At 41.1% G+C, this 13,866-nt stretch overlaps 1 pseudogene; it reads right to left on the bottom strand.

Moving 5' to 3' along the window:
• Positions 1 to 5,013: 5,013 nt before the first annotated feature.
• LOC119535002 lies at positions 5,014 to 13,444 on the bottom strand (annotated as a pseudogene).
• Positions 13,445 to 13,866: the final 422 nt, after the last annotated feature.

The raw sequence follows: 13,866 nt of genomic DNA, 5'->3' as shown, positions 1-13,866 counted from the left end.
TCCTTTGATTTGGGTGCTTGGGCTTGGTTTATCCATATCGTCTGTTTTTTTCATATGCTTTATAATTTTCTGTTGTTTTTGGCCTCGTGGCATTTGCTGAACTTGATAGAGTGCTTTTAGGATTTGTAGACCAATTGAAGTCCTTATCTCTAATTTATCAGTTCTACAGCTTCGTGGAGTACACTTTCTCTAACTAACCAGCAGGTGGCGTCCAGGAGCCACCTGTTCTCCACAAGCCAGTTCTCCCCTGCTTAGCCTTTTTGGTGAGTGGGGGAGTGAGTCTTGTGGGGTCCAACTGGTGTACCAAGCTTGCGTGTGTAGTTAGTGTTGCCTGCTGTGTATATGGGGCGTGTTTCTGGGCAGTCAGGGAGGGGGGGTGGCCCTAACAATCAAATCTCCCTGGTGATCCTAGAGTTTTAAAGCTGCTGCAATAGTCTAATCCTTCAGTTCAGTCCTGCCACAGTTTGTCTCTGCCACTGACCCACAAGTCCTTGGTATTGGCGTATGGCTCCTGAGACTTGCAAGTGGGCCCCTCTTCCAGGCTGTGCACCCCGGGTCCTCTGTTGAGGGATGACTGTGCTATGTCACAGGTGAGTGCCGTCCCCCCCGGGCAGTTCTGGGCTGCTGGGCTGTGTAGGGAGGCTCCCAGTCTGCTGAAATGATGGCTGAATGGGGCTTTGTTAATTCACACTGCTCCACCTTCCCAACTCTGGGACAATCAGCTGAGGTTGCAGGGAAGGTTAATGTCCATGCCCAGTTTTGTGGTGTGTGCCTGTTATTTGAAGCACTTCTGTCACACTGGGTTGTCTGGGGCAGCTCTGGGCTATGGGGCTGGCGATGGGCGGAGTGTTTCCTGTCCACCAGGATGATGGCTGTGAGTGAACACCCCCCTTTTCTTGGGAAGTTGTGGTGTTTAGTGAATTTTCTCAGCCACTGGATTATTGCGTTTTGTCTCAGAGCTCTCTTAGTTCTGCTCTTGACTTGACCTGCCCAAATTGCAAGTCTTTGAAGCTTTCTGTATTGGGCTTCTTAGAGTAATTGTTTTAGAAAAAGAAAAAAGGCTTAAAAAAAAAAAAAAAGGGCCCTCCTCAGAGATCTAATGGGTTATTGAAATGCTAAGAGACAAAGCAACCAGGGCCATTAAGGAAAGGTCCACAGGGCAGAGAGATCAGCTTTTCTTTGGGATTTGCATATGCACCTCAGGGCCTGAGCTCTGCCCTTCCCCTTTCTATGTTCACCAGAACTCCAAAAATCCTCCGCTTTTATTTTGGAGTTTTTTTGTGTTGTTTTTTTTCTATGCCTGTCTCCTCTCTGCTGGGCTGGCTGCTCTCAGATTCTCTGGTGTCTGGTCTCAGTCTATCTATGGTTGGAGTTTGGATCAGTAGAATGAGTTTCCGATAAGGGCTGCCACTGCAGTTCTCCCTTCTCCTTCCCGGAGCTGACAGCCCCTCCTCCCACGGGACTGAGCCTGGCAGGGAGGGGCGTAGGTCCCCTGGCCGCAAAAACTTACAGATTTCGCTGATCTCAGCAATTCCAAGTTTTCATGAGTGTTGTATGAAGTATGCCCAAAGTCAGATTGCTCTGTGGTGTCCAGTCCACGCAGTTCCTGGCTTTCTACCTACTTTCTTGGAGGAGTAACTAAAACATACAGCTCACCAGTCTACCATCTTGCCCCGCCTCTCTATGTCTGTATTTAAGAACTGTTTTCTCTATGACAAACTGAGTTGCTATTTACGCAGTTAAAATTTGAGTAATTCAGGCGGGGTAAAGTTCTTTGTGTTTCAAGAGATTATTATTTTTTTTTAGTCAGTCATTTCTTCCAATATATTTTATTCCGATGAAGTTACTAAAGTAGATAACAAAACACTTTTTTTAAAAGTACAGTTAACTGGCTTAGAAAAATAGATAATGCCCCTAAAGGTTTAAAAATACAACATAAATTTTTATGTAAAGAACATTTAAAAATATTTTAGATGGTAACCAAGACTAACTTATGCAAACTATTTTTGATATAGAAGAAACAGAATGGTGTTTTATAACAAGTCTATAGCACGCCAGTAATCTATTTGGATTTACAGAACACTTGTTTGGAATAGAATCTGTTAATGAGAGAAAACCTAAATGAATTTCAATGCAGTTGTTTCAATAAAATTACCACTACCAGGTGTAATATCTCTCTGACTGTCAAAAGTCTTTTACAATCTGAAATACCAAAATCTAATGTAAAACAAAGGAAGACAGAAAAGGACTACTATTTCTCTTCTTTGCCAGAATTCTACAACAGTAATAATCAAATCCAGTCACTGAAATGAATGTCAGGAAGAAATAGCATCCCTGTTGAAGGCACTCTGTGCTTGATGTCTGGGGCAGCATTCCACACTGACAGGAGACAGCATCCTTTCACAGGGCAGGGACAGCACCAGCACCAGGGCCAGGGCTGCTCAGAAACAAAGTTCTAGGAGTTATACTCTTTGGTCCTGGTTTGCTTATGTTTAGGAGGTGATGATGGTATATTTGAGAAGCTCCACTTCTAGTACCTGTGTACCTCACTGCTCAGAGAGAAGGCCAACAGAATAACCAGGCAACCTCAGCAATATCTGCAAAAATTAAAATCATCACCAGGATTGTTTCTCTTACCTCTCCACTAGCAGAAAACTTTCCCTTTGTTGCTGTCAAAATCGTGGTGAAGATATTTGCATTTCTTGAGTAAGCAGGTACATGAGCCAGCGCTCTATAATCATAAGATGAAATTCTTTCTTAGATGGCAGCCCTGTAAAACCAATTTATTCACACAGTGAAGAAGGAATAAAGGTTACACTTGGCTGTCTATACCAAACTTGTGGTGCAAGAAAATTTCAATATTTAAACAGAAATCTACACATCATTGTCCAAAAGATTAAAAAAAAAATACTTGAAAATTAAAGCACCATAGGACTTACTGTATAATTTAGAGGACTCTCTCTCCACCCAGTGACTATAAGAAGATGTGCAGAGCAGACACCACAGACACTGAGAGAAGAGGACTTCTGATGAGGAAGGGGAAGGGGAGTAAGTGCTGGGGAACAAGTAGCCCAAGGGATGCAAAGGACAGACTGTGGCGCTAGCCATGAGAGAGGGAAGATTTCTACCAGTGAAAATAAATGGGTAAAATTGAGACATCCCCCCCCCCTTTGTTAGAATACTTGAAATATCAGAAATGATGATGAAAGTATAACCCTGGTAGAGAAATGTAAATTCATTCTTTGCAGCCTTAAAAAAAAATTATCAGAATAAACAGACAGAGAAGTTGACAGGGACCTTTGGATAAGTTTAAGTCACTGTATATGGAATGTTTCATGTAGGGCTTTTCTCTTTTTATCATAAGCAATCATCCCACTCTAACTAATTCCTCAAATGATGTATGGTTTCAGCCTACTTTAGATGAAATGTTTTATTTCTTTTAAAATTCTGTGAATAATTAAGAATTTACTGAAATTGAGTTATTAACAATAGAGTTTCTAAACAACTCTTTTCTTTATAGTCTAGTGGAATAATAAAAATAAATTTTAAAAATATTATTAAACATAATCTTTATTAAAGCCAATAAGATAGTTGGTGAGTACTTTGCAAAAACAGAATGTTGATAATTTTAAGCTATGCCAGTTTGGCAAGTCTTCCAGTATACTTATTGTACCTTAATACATTTCAAACAGCCAGAAAGAGTTTACTAAATCCTCAAAGCCAAATGAAAAAATAGACATTTTCTTCATTAAAGGGGAATATTCTTCTTATCCCAATAGATACAAAAGACATTCAAGTTTGATACAACAACAATTAAAACAGGATAAAACACCCAAAGGAACTAATCCATTTTTTTAATATTAACAGAATGAAGAATTTTTTTACTTTTTCCTCCCGTTTTGTCTCCTTTAAACACACACATATTAAAGAATAGGCAGAGCACATCCAACCTTTAGCTGTGTTATAAAATGTGTACACCTTCATGGTTTTCATTGTGGACAAAGTTTGTGCATTAGACGTTACTCTTAACTAAGTCTCAAGTCACAATAAAAACATATAAAAGTTTGTTTTTTTTTTTAAAAGGAAATTCAAAACAAAAAAACTGAAGTACCCCGAGTACTTTCTTCCATTCCTCTACCCAGAATTCCAAGGCCTCTGAAAATGAACATGAATGAAAATAGTGGCTTTAAGACCTAAATTTTTCATACTTTCCTGGTAGTTTTCTTTTACTTAATCCAAAATGAATGAAGCATTTAAAAATAAAAATCTACAGGCTCATCCTTAGAAGCTTTAAAAAAATTATTTCTGATACACACATAGGCTCCTAACAATTTAGATAAGTTTATATGTTAATAAATCCCAAATAAAGATTAAAAAATAAAAATCACTTTAGATGTAACTTTGTTCCAATATGCTCTATGATGATTTAAACTGCAATAATGGGTTTTATTAAAATACACACACATATATTCTTATGTATAAAAACACTATCATACAAACTTGAAGCTTAAAGGTTATCCAAAGTGACACAAATGTGCTAAATGTTAAGGAAACTTAAAAACGCCTTTTCTATTTGTAAAATAGAAGTGGAATAAAAGTGATCTAACTGTGTTGCTAGAAATTTGTTTTGGAAACTTGTTAATAAATTATAGGTAAAAGCTCTTAATATCCGTTGTACTGTCATCTGAAACAGACTCGATCACTTTCCTCAGCAAACGAGTAATAGGTCCACTAATAAACTCCAGGTCAGTCATCACATATTACAACCGAGAGAACCTCCAGGATGGTAACAGGCATGGTCACAAAGAGGCTCAGAGTCAGCCTGCCCTGAGGGTCTCTCTCTGAAGCCATAAGGCCGACTACCTTTGGGACAATTTTATCTGTAGACACAGACAATGAGGGCCTTTTTATCCTGTTTTCTTCAAGTTTGTATTACTAGTCTATAACAGATAGCAAAGAGATAGCTCTAGCAGTAGATGAAGCAAGAGGGAAATGGTGTTCCAGAAGAAACATTTATCTGTCTTTTGATCCAAGCTTCTCAATGCCTCAAGAGGTGCCAACTCACGCCTATCAATCAGATTAAACTCCTGAACAAAGAAAATAAAGTGCTTAAAGGAGGTGTTGAGGTGAGCCTCCTCTTGCAGCTGCATGACAGAATCAAAGTGATAAATATGGGCACAAACCCTGAGGAGATGCTTTAGAATAGTCTTTGCCACAGACACAAAGTTGTTGGGAAATGGGACACCCATCTTAGAAGGAAAAAGAGTTTCATCATCAAGCTGATCTTGAACCCAAGTCATCAAATAGTCGATATATTTTGGAGCAGAACATTTGATTGGCTTTTTAATATTAGTACTATCTGCCCAATGATATTCATATTGTGGACCTGCAGACATGACTGGACAGCTTGCTTCGGTGCAGAATTCTGTGATAGTTCCATATAACATGTGGATCTGATTGAAGAAATCCACATTGTTAATGGCAATCCATTCATTGAAGTCCTCTCTCTCTGGCAACATAACAGCTTGTCCCGGATTCCCACCTCCTAGAGTTGCTTCTGCATGTTTAAGAGTTCATACTAATGAGACCCTTCTGGGATATTCTTCTTGGGTTTGAATGTTTTAGAAGAGCTGCTGCTGCTGCGGTTAGGTGAACAGTATATCGAATTTTAGGAAAAAGGAAGCTCATCTTGGGTCCTCAGAGGGGCCCTGGGCCCCCGCTGCCGCCAGGATTGGGGCCCCGGCGAGAACCGAGAAGGAACCGATGGTTCTCAGCCCGCGGACAGAGGGAGAGCGGGCCGCGGCTGCTCCGAGCCGGGGACGAGCCTGGGCGCGCTGGTGCCAGCCGCTGCGTCCAGCTCTCAGGACACCCACACCGTGCCGCACCGAAATCCTTAGTAGACTATTTTAATAGATCTTCATTTTTCTTAAGGTTCTGCTCTCAATTCAGCTTTTAGGCTTTTCTTTGTTAATGGTGTGAGACACCCCAAAATTAATGAAAGGTGTCTCTAGTTTGTAGCAGAGCGAAATGACACCCAGAGGCAACTTTCTTGAGAACAGAATGCCAGAATATTACAAGATGAATTCTGACCAGTCACCTTTGTAAACAGGAGATAGAAAGGCTCAAACGAAAGCGAGTGAGAATTCTGAGGTATTTTCCTTAGTCAATTTAAAAATACGTGTGTATGAATTTGTGTATATATTTTAAAAACCAACTGCATGAGTCATAGAAAATCCAGAGGATTTTTAACCATATATGTATATATTTGTTGGGGTGGTGGGGGGTTGGCACTTTCGGTGCATTGGATAAAGTTAACATTCTTAATTCAAAATCATTTTCTACAGCAGTCAAGAAGTGTCATTCACAGTGGCCTTATCCAAAGAGAGCTTTTAATATTTTCCATAGATGTACATTATCCTTCTATAATCTCAAAACTGTTGAGGAGGGGGGCAAGATGGCGGACTGGTGAGCTGTATGTTTTAGTTACTCCTCCAGGAAAGTAGGTAGAAAGCCAGGAACTCCGTGGACTGGACACCACAGAGCAATCTGACTTTGGGCACACTTCATACAACACTCATGAACACGTCGAACTGCTGAGATCAGCGAAATCTGTAAGTTTTTGCGGCCAGGGGACCCGCGCCCCTCCCTGCCAGGCTCAGTCCCGTGGGAGGAGGGGCTGTCAGCTCCGGGAAGGAGAAGGGAGAACTGCAGTGGCAGCCCTTATCGGAAACTCATTCTACTGATCCAAACTCCAACCATAGATAGACTGAGACCAGACACCAGAGAATCTAAGAGCAGCCAGCCCAGCAGAGAGGAGACAGCACAAAAAACTCCAAAATAAAAGCGGAGGATTGCACATATGCAAATCCCGATGAAAAGCTGATCTCTCTGCCCTGTGGACCTTTCCTTAATGGCCCTAATTGCTTTGTCTCTTAGCATTTCAATAACCCATTAAATCTGTGAGGAGGGCCCTTTTTTTTTTTTTTTTTAATCCTTTTTTCTTTTTCTAAAACAATTACTCTAAGAAGCCCAATACAGAAAGCTTCAAAGACTTGCAATTTGGGCAGGTCAAGACAAGAGCAGAACTAAGAGAGCTCTGAGACAAAAGGCAATAATCCAGTGGCCGACAAATTTCACTAAACACCACATCTTCTCAAGAAAAGGGGGGTGTCCGCTCACAGCCATCATCCTGGTGGACAGGAAACACTCCTGCCCATCGCCAGTCCCATAGCCCAGAGCTGCCCCACACAACCCAGTGTGACGGAAGTGCTTCAAATAACAGGCACACTCCATAAAACTGGGCGTGGACATTAGCCTTCCCTGCAACCTCAGCTGATTGTCCCAGAGTTGGAAAGGTGGAGCAGTGTGAATTAACAAAACCCCATTCAGCCAACATTTCAGCAGACTGGGAGCCTCCCTACACAGCCCAGCAGCCCAGAACTGCCCTGGGGGGACGGCACTCACCTGTGACATAGCACAGTCATCCCTCAACAGAGGACCAGGGGGTGCACGCCCTGGAAGTGGGACCCACTTGCAAGTCTCAGGAGCCATACGCCAATAACAAGGACTTGTGGGTCAGTGGCAGAGACAAACTGTGGCAGGACTGAACTGAAGGATTAGACTATTGCAGCAGCTTTAAAACTCCAAGATCACCAGGGAGATTTGATTGTTAGAGCCACCCCCACTCCCTGACTGCCCAGAAACATGCCTCATATACAGGGCGGGCAACACCAACTACACACGCAAGCTTGGTACACCAATTGGACCCCACAGGACTCACTCCCCCACTCACCACAAAGGCAAAGCAGGGGACAACTGGCTTGTGGGGAACAGGTGGCTCGTGGACGCCACCTGCTGGTTAGTTAGAGAAAGTGTACTCCACGAAGCTGTAGAACTGATAAATTAGAGATAAGGACTTCAATTGGTCTACAAATCCTAAAAGAACCCTATCAAGTTCAGCAAATGCCAAGAGGCCAAAAACAACAGAAAATTATAAAGCATATGAAAAAACCAGACAATATGGAAAACCCAAGCCCAAGCACCCAAATCAAAAGACCAGAAGAGACACAGCACCTAGAGCAGCTACTCAAAGAACTAAAGATGAACAATGAGACCATAGTACAGAACACAAAGGATATCAAGAAGACCCTAGAAGAGCATAAAGAAGACATTGCAAGACTAAATAAAAAAAATAGATGATCTTATGGAAATTAAAGAAACTGTTGACCACATTAAAAAGATTCTGGACACTCATAGTACAAGACTAGAGGAAGTTGAACAATGAATCAGTGACCTGGAAGATGACAGAATGGAAAATGAAAGCATAAAAGAAAGAATGGGGAAAAAAATTGAAAAAATCGAAAAGGACCTCAGGGATATGATAGATAATATAAAATGTCCTAGTATAAGACTCATTGGTGTTCCAGAAGGGGACGAAAAGGGTAAAGGTCTAGGAAGAGTATTCAAAGAAATTGTTGGGGAAAACTTCCCAAATCTTCTAAACAACATAAATACACAAATCATAAATGCTCAGCGAACTCCAAATAGAATAAATCCAAATAAACCCACTCCGAGACATATTCTGATCACACTGTCAAACACAGAAGAGAAGGAGCAAGTTCTGAAAGCAGCAAGAGAAAAGCAATTCACCACATACAAAGGAAACAGCATAAGATTAAGTAGTGACTACTCAGCAGCCACCATGGAGGCAAGAAGGCAGTGGCATGATATATTTAAAATTCTGAGTGAGAAAAATTTCCAACCAAGAATACTTTATCCAGCAAAGCTCTCCTTCAAATTTGAGGGAGAGCGTAAAGTTTTCACAGACAAACAAATGCTGAGAGAATTTGCTAACAAGAGACCTACCCTACTGGAGATACTAAAGGGAGCCCTACAGACAGAGAAACAAAGAAAGGACAGAGAGACTTGGAGAAAGTTTCAGTACTAAAGAGATTCGGTATGGGTACAATAAAGCATATTAATAGAGAGAGGGGAAAAATATATATGACAAACATAAACCAAAGGATAAGATGGCTGATTCAAGAAATGCCTTCACGGTTATAACGTTGAATGTAAATGGATTAAACTCACCAATTAAAAGATATAGATTCGAGGCGGGGCAAGATGGCAGACTGGTGAGCTGTATGTTTTAGTTACTCCTCCAGGAAAGTAGGTAAAAAGCCAGGAACTGCGTGGACTGGACACCACAGAGCAGTCTGTCTTTGGGCATACTTCATACAACACCCATGAAAACGTGGAACTGCTGAGATCAGCGAAATCTGTAAGTTTTTGCGGCCAGGGGACCCGCGCCCCTCCCTGCCAGGCTCAGTCCCGGGGGAGGAGGGGCTGTCAGCTCCAGGAAGGAGAAGGGAGAATTGCAGTGGCTGCTCTTATCGGAAACTCATTCTACTGATTCAAACTCCAACCATAGATAGACTGAGACCACACACCAGAGACTCTGAGAGCAGCCAGCCCAGCAGAGAGGAGACAGGCATAGAAAAAAAACAACACGAAAAACTCCAAAATAAAAGCGGAGGATTTTTGGAGTTCTGGTGAACACAGAAAGGGGAAGGGCGGAGATCAGGCCTTGAGGCGCATATGCAAATCCCGAAGCAAGGCTGATCTCTCTGCCCTGTGCACCTTTCCTTAATGGCCCTGGTTGCTTTGTCTATTAGCATTTCAATAACCCATTAGATCTCTGAGGAGGGCCGTTTTTTTTTTTTTTTTTTTTTTTTTTAAATCCTTTTTGCTTTTTCTAAAACAATTACTCTAAGAAGCTCAATACAGAAAGCTTCAAAGAATTGAAATTTGGGCACATCAAGTCAAGAGCAGAACTAAGAGAGCTCTGAGACAAAAGGCAATAATCCAGTGGCTGAGAAAATTCACTAAACAACACAACTTCCCAAGAAAAGGGGGGTGTCCGCTCACAGCCACCATCCTGGTGGACAGGAAACACTCCTGCCCATCGCCAGCCCCATAGCCCAGAGCTGCCCCAGACAACCCAGTGTGACGGAAGTGCTTCAAATAACAGGCACACACCACAAAACTGGGCGTGGACATTAGCCTTCCCTGCAACCTCAGCTGAATGTCCCAGAGCTGGGAAGGGGGAGCAGTGTGAATTAACAGAGCCCCATTCAGCCATCATTTGAGCAGACTGGGAGCCTCCCAACACAGCCCAGCAGCCCAGAACTGCCCTGGGGGGACGGCACTCACCTGTGACATAGCACAGTCATCCCTCAACAGAGGACCCGGGGTGCACAGCCTGGAAGAGGGGCCCACTTGCAAGTCTCAGGAGCCATACGCCAATACCAAAGACTTGTGGGTCAGTGGCAGAGACAAACTGTGGCAGGACTGAACTGAAGAATTAGACTATTGCAGTAGCTTTAAAACTCTAGGATCATCAGGGAGATTTGATTGTTAGGGCCACCCCCCCTCCCCGACTGCCCAGAAACACGCCCCACATACAGGGCAGGCAACACCAACTACACACGCAAGCTTGGTACACCAATTGGGCCCCACAAGACTCACTCCCCCACTCACCAAAAAGGCTAAGCAGGGGAGATCTGGCTTGTGGAGAACAGGTGGCTCGTGGACGCCACCTGCTGGTTAGTTAGAGAAAGTGTACGCCACGAAGCTGTAGATCTGGTAAATTAGAGATAAGGACTTCAACTAGTCTACAAACCCTAAAAGAACCCTATCAAGTTCAGCAAATGCCACGAGGCCAAAAACAACAGAAAATTATAAAGCATATGAAAAAACCAGACGATATGGATAACCCAAGCCCAAGCACCCAAATCAAAAGACCAGAAGAGACACACCTAGAGCAGCTACTCAAAGAACTAAAGATGAACAATGAGACCATAGTACGGGATATGAAGGAAATCAAGAAGACCCTAGAAGAGCATAAAGAAGACATTGCAAGACTAAATAAAAAAATGGATGATCTTATGGAAATTAAAGAAACTGTTGACCAAATTAAAAAGATTCTGGACACTCATAGTACAAGACTAGAGGAAGTTGAGCAACGAATCAGTGACCTGGAAGATGACAGAATGGAAAATGAAAGCATAAAAGAAAGAATGGGGAAAAAAATTGAAAAAATCGAAATGGACCTCAGGGATATGATAGATAATATGAAACGTCCGAATATAAGACTCATTGGTGTCCCAGAAGGGGAAGAAAAGGGTAAAGGTCTAGGAAGAGTATTCAAAGAAATTGTTGGGGAAAACTTCCCAAATCTTCTAAACAACATAAATACACAAATCATAAATGCTCAGCGAACTCCAAATAGAATAAATCCAAATAAACCCACTCCGAGACATATACTGATCACACTGTCAAACATAGAAGAGAAGGAGCAAGTTCTGAAAGCAGCAAGAGAAAAGCAATTCACCACATACAAAGGAAACAGCATAAGACTAAGTAGTGACTACTCAGCAGCCACCATGGAGGCGAGAAGGCAGTGGCACGATATATTTAAAATTCTGAGTGAGAGGAATTTCCAGCCAAGAATACTTTATCCAGCAAAGCTCTCCTTCAAATTTGAGGGAGAGCTTAAATTTTTCACAGACAAAGAAATGCTGAGAGAATTTGCTAACAAGAGACCTGCCCTACTGGAGATACTCAAGGGAGCCCTACAGACAGAGAAACAAAGACAGGACAGAGAGACTTGGAGAAAGGTTCAGTACTAAAGAGATTCGGTATGGGTACAATAAAGGATATTAATAGAGAGAGGGAAAAATATGGCAAACATAATCCAAAGGATAAGATGGCCAATTCAAGAAATGCCTTCACGGTTTTAACGTTGAATGTAAATGGATTAAACTCCCCAATTAAAAGATACAGATTCGCAGAATGGATCAAAAAAAATGAACCATCAATATGTTGCATACAAGAGACTCATCTTAAACATAGGGACACAAAGAAATTGAAAGTGAAAGGATGGAAAAAAATATTTCATGCAAGCTACAGCCAAAAGAAAGCAGGTGTAGCAATATTAATCTCAGATAAAATAGACTTTAAATGCAGGGATGTTTTGAGAGACAAAGAAGGCCACTACATACTAATAAAAGGGGCAATTCAACAAGAAGAAATAACAATCATAAATGTCTATGCACCCAATCAAGGTGCCACAAAATACATGAGAGAAACACTGGCAAAACTAAAGGAAGCAATTGATGTTTCCACAATAATTGTGGGAGACTTCAACAGATCACTCTCTCCTATAGATAGATCAACCAGACAGAGGACCAATAAGGAAATTGAAAACCTAAACAATCTGATAAATGAATTAGATTTAGCAGACATATACAGAACATTACATCCCAAATCACCAGGATACACATACTTTTCTAGTGCTCACGGAACTTTCTCCAGAATAGATCATATGCTGGGACATAAAACAAGCCTCAATAAATTTAAAAAGATTGAAATTATTCAAAGCACATTCTCTGACCACAATGGAATACAATTAGAAGTCCATAACCATCAGAGGCTTAGAAAATTCACAAATACCTGGAGGTTAAACAACACACTCCTAAACAATCAGTGGGTTAAAGAAGAAATAGCAAGAGAAATTGCTAAATATACAGAGACGAATGAAAATGAGAACACAACATACCAAAACCTATGGGATGCAGCAAAAGCAGTGCTGAGGGGGAAATTTATAGCTCTAAATGCATATATTAAAAAAGGAAGAAAGAGCCAAAATCAAAGAACTAATGGATCAACTGAAGAAGCTAGAAAATGAACAGCAAACCAATCCTAAACCAAGTAGAAGAAAAGAAATAACAAGGATTAATGCAGAAATAAATGACGTAGAGAACAAAAAAACAATAGAGAGGATAAATATCACCAAAAGTTGGTTCTTTGAGAAGATCAACAAGATTGACAAGCCCCTAGCTAGACTGACAAAATCAAAAAGAAAGAAGACCCATATAAACAAAATAATGAATGAAAAAGGTGACATAACTGCAGATCCTGAAGAAATTAAAAAAATTATAAGAGGATACTATGAACAACTGTATGGCAACAAACTGGATAATGTAGAGGAAATGGACAATTTCCTGGAAACATATGAACAACCTAGACTGACCAGAGAAGAAATAGAAGACCTCAATCAACCCATCACAAGCGAAGAGATCCAATCATTCATCAAAAATCTTCCCACAAATAAATGCCCAGGGCCAGATGGCTTCACAGGGGAATTCTACCAAACTTTCCAGAAAGAACTGACACCAATCTTACTCAAACTCTTTCAAAACATTGAAGAAAATGGAACACTACCTAACTCATTTTATGAAGCTAACATCAATCTAATACCAAAACCAGGCAAAGATGCTACAAAAAAGGAAAACTACCGGCCAATCTCCCTAATGGATATAGATGCAAAAATCTTCAACAAAATACTTGCAAATTGACTCCAAAGACACATTAAAAAAATCATACACCATGACCAAGTGGGGTTCATTCCAGGCATGCAAGGATGGTTCAACATAAGAAAATCAATCAATGTATTACGACACATTAAAAATACAAAAGGGAAAAATCAAATGATCATCTCAATAGATGCTGAAAAAGCATTTGACAAAATCCAACATCCGTTTTTAATAAAAACACTTCAAAAGGTAGGAATTGAAGGAAACTTCCTCAATATGATAAAGAGCATATATGAAAAACCCACAGCCAGCATAGGACTCAATGGTGAGAGACTGAAAGCCTTCGCTCTAAGATCAGAAACAAGACAAGGATGCCCGCTGTCACCACTGTTATTCAACATTGTGCTGGAAGTGCTAGCCAGGGCAATCCGGCAAGACAAAGAAAGAAAAGGCATCCAAATTGGAAAAGAAGAAGTAAAACTGTCATTGT

The sequence above is a fragment of the Choloepus didactylus genome, chromosome 5 (assembly GCF_015220235.1).
Source record: "Choloepus didactylus isolate mChoDid1 chromosome 5, mChoDid1.pri, whole genome shotgun sequence".
NCBI lineage: Eukaryota > Metazoa > Chordata > Mammalia > Pilosa > Megalonychidae > Choloepus > Choloepus didactylus.
The sequence above is the reverse complement of the archived record's forward strand: the minus strand, read 5'-3'. Positions and strand labels throughout refer to the sequence as shown.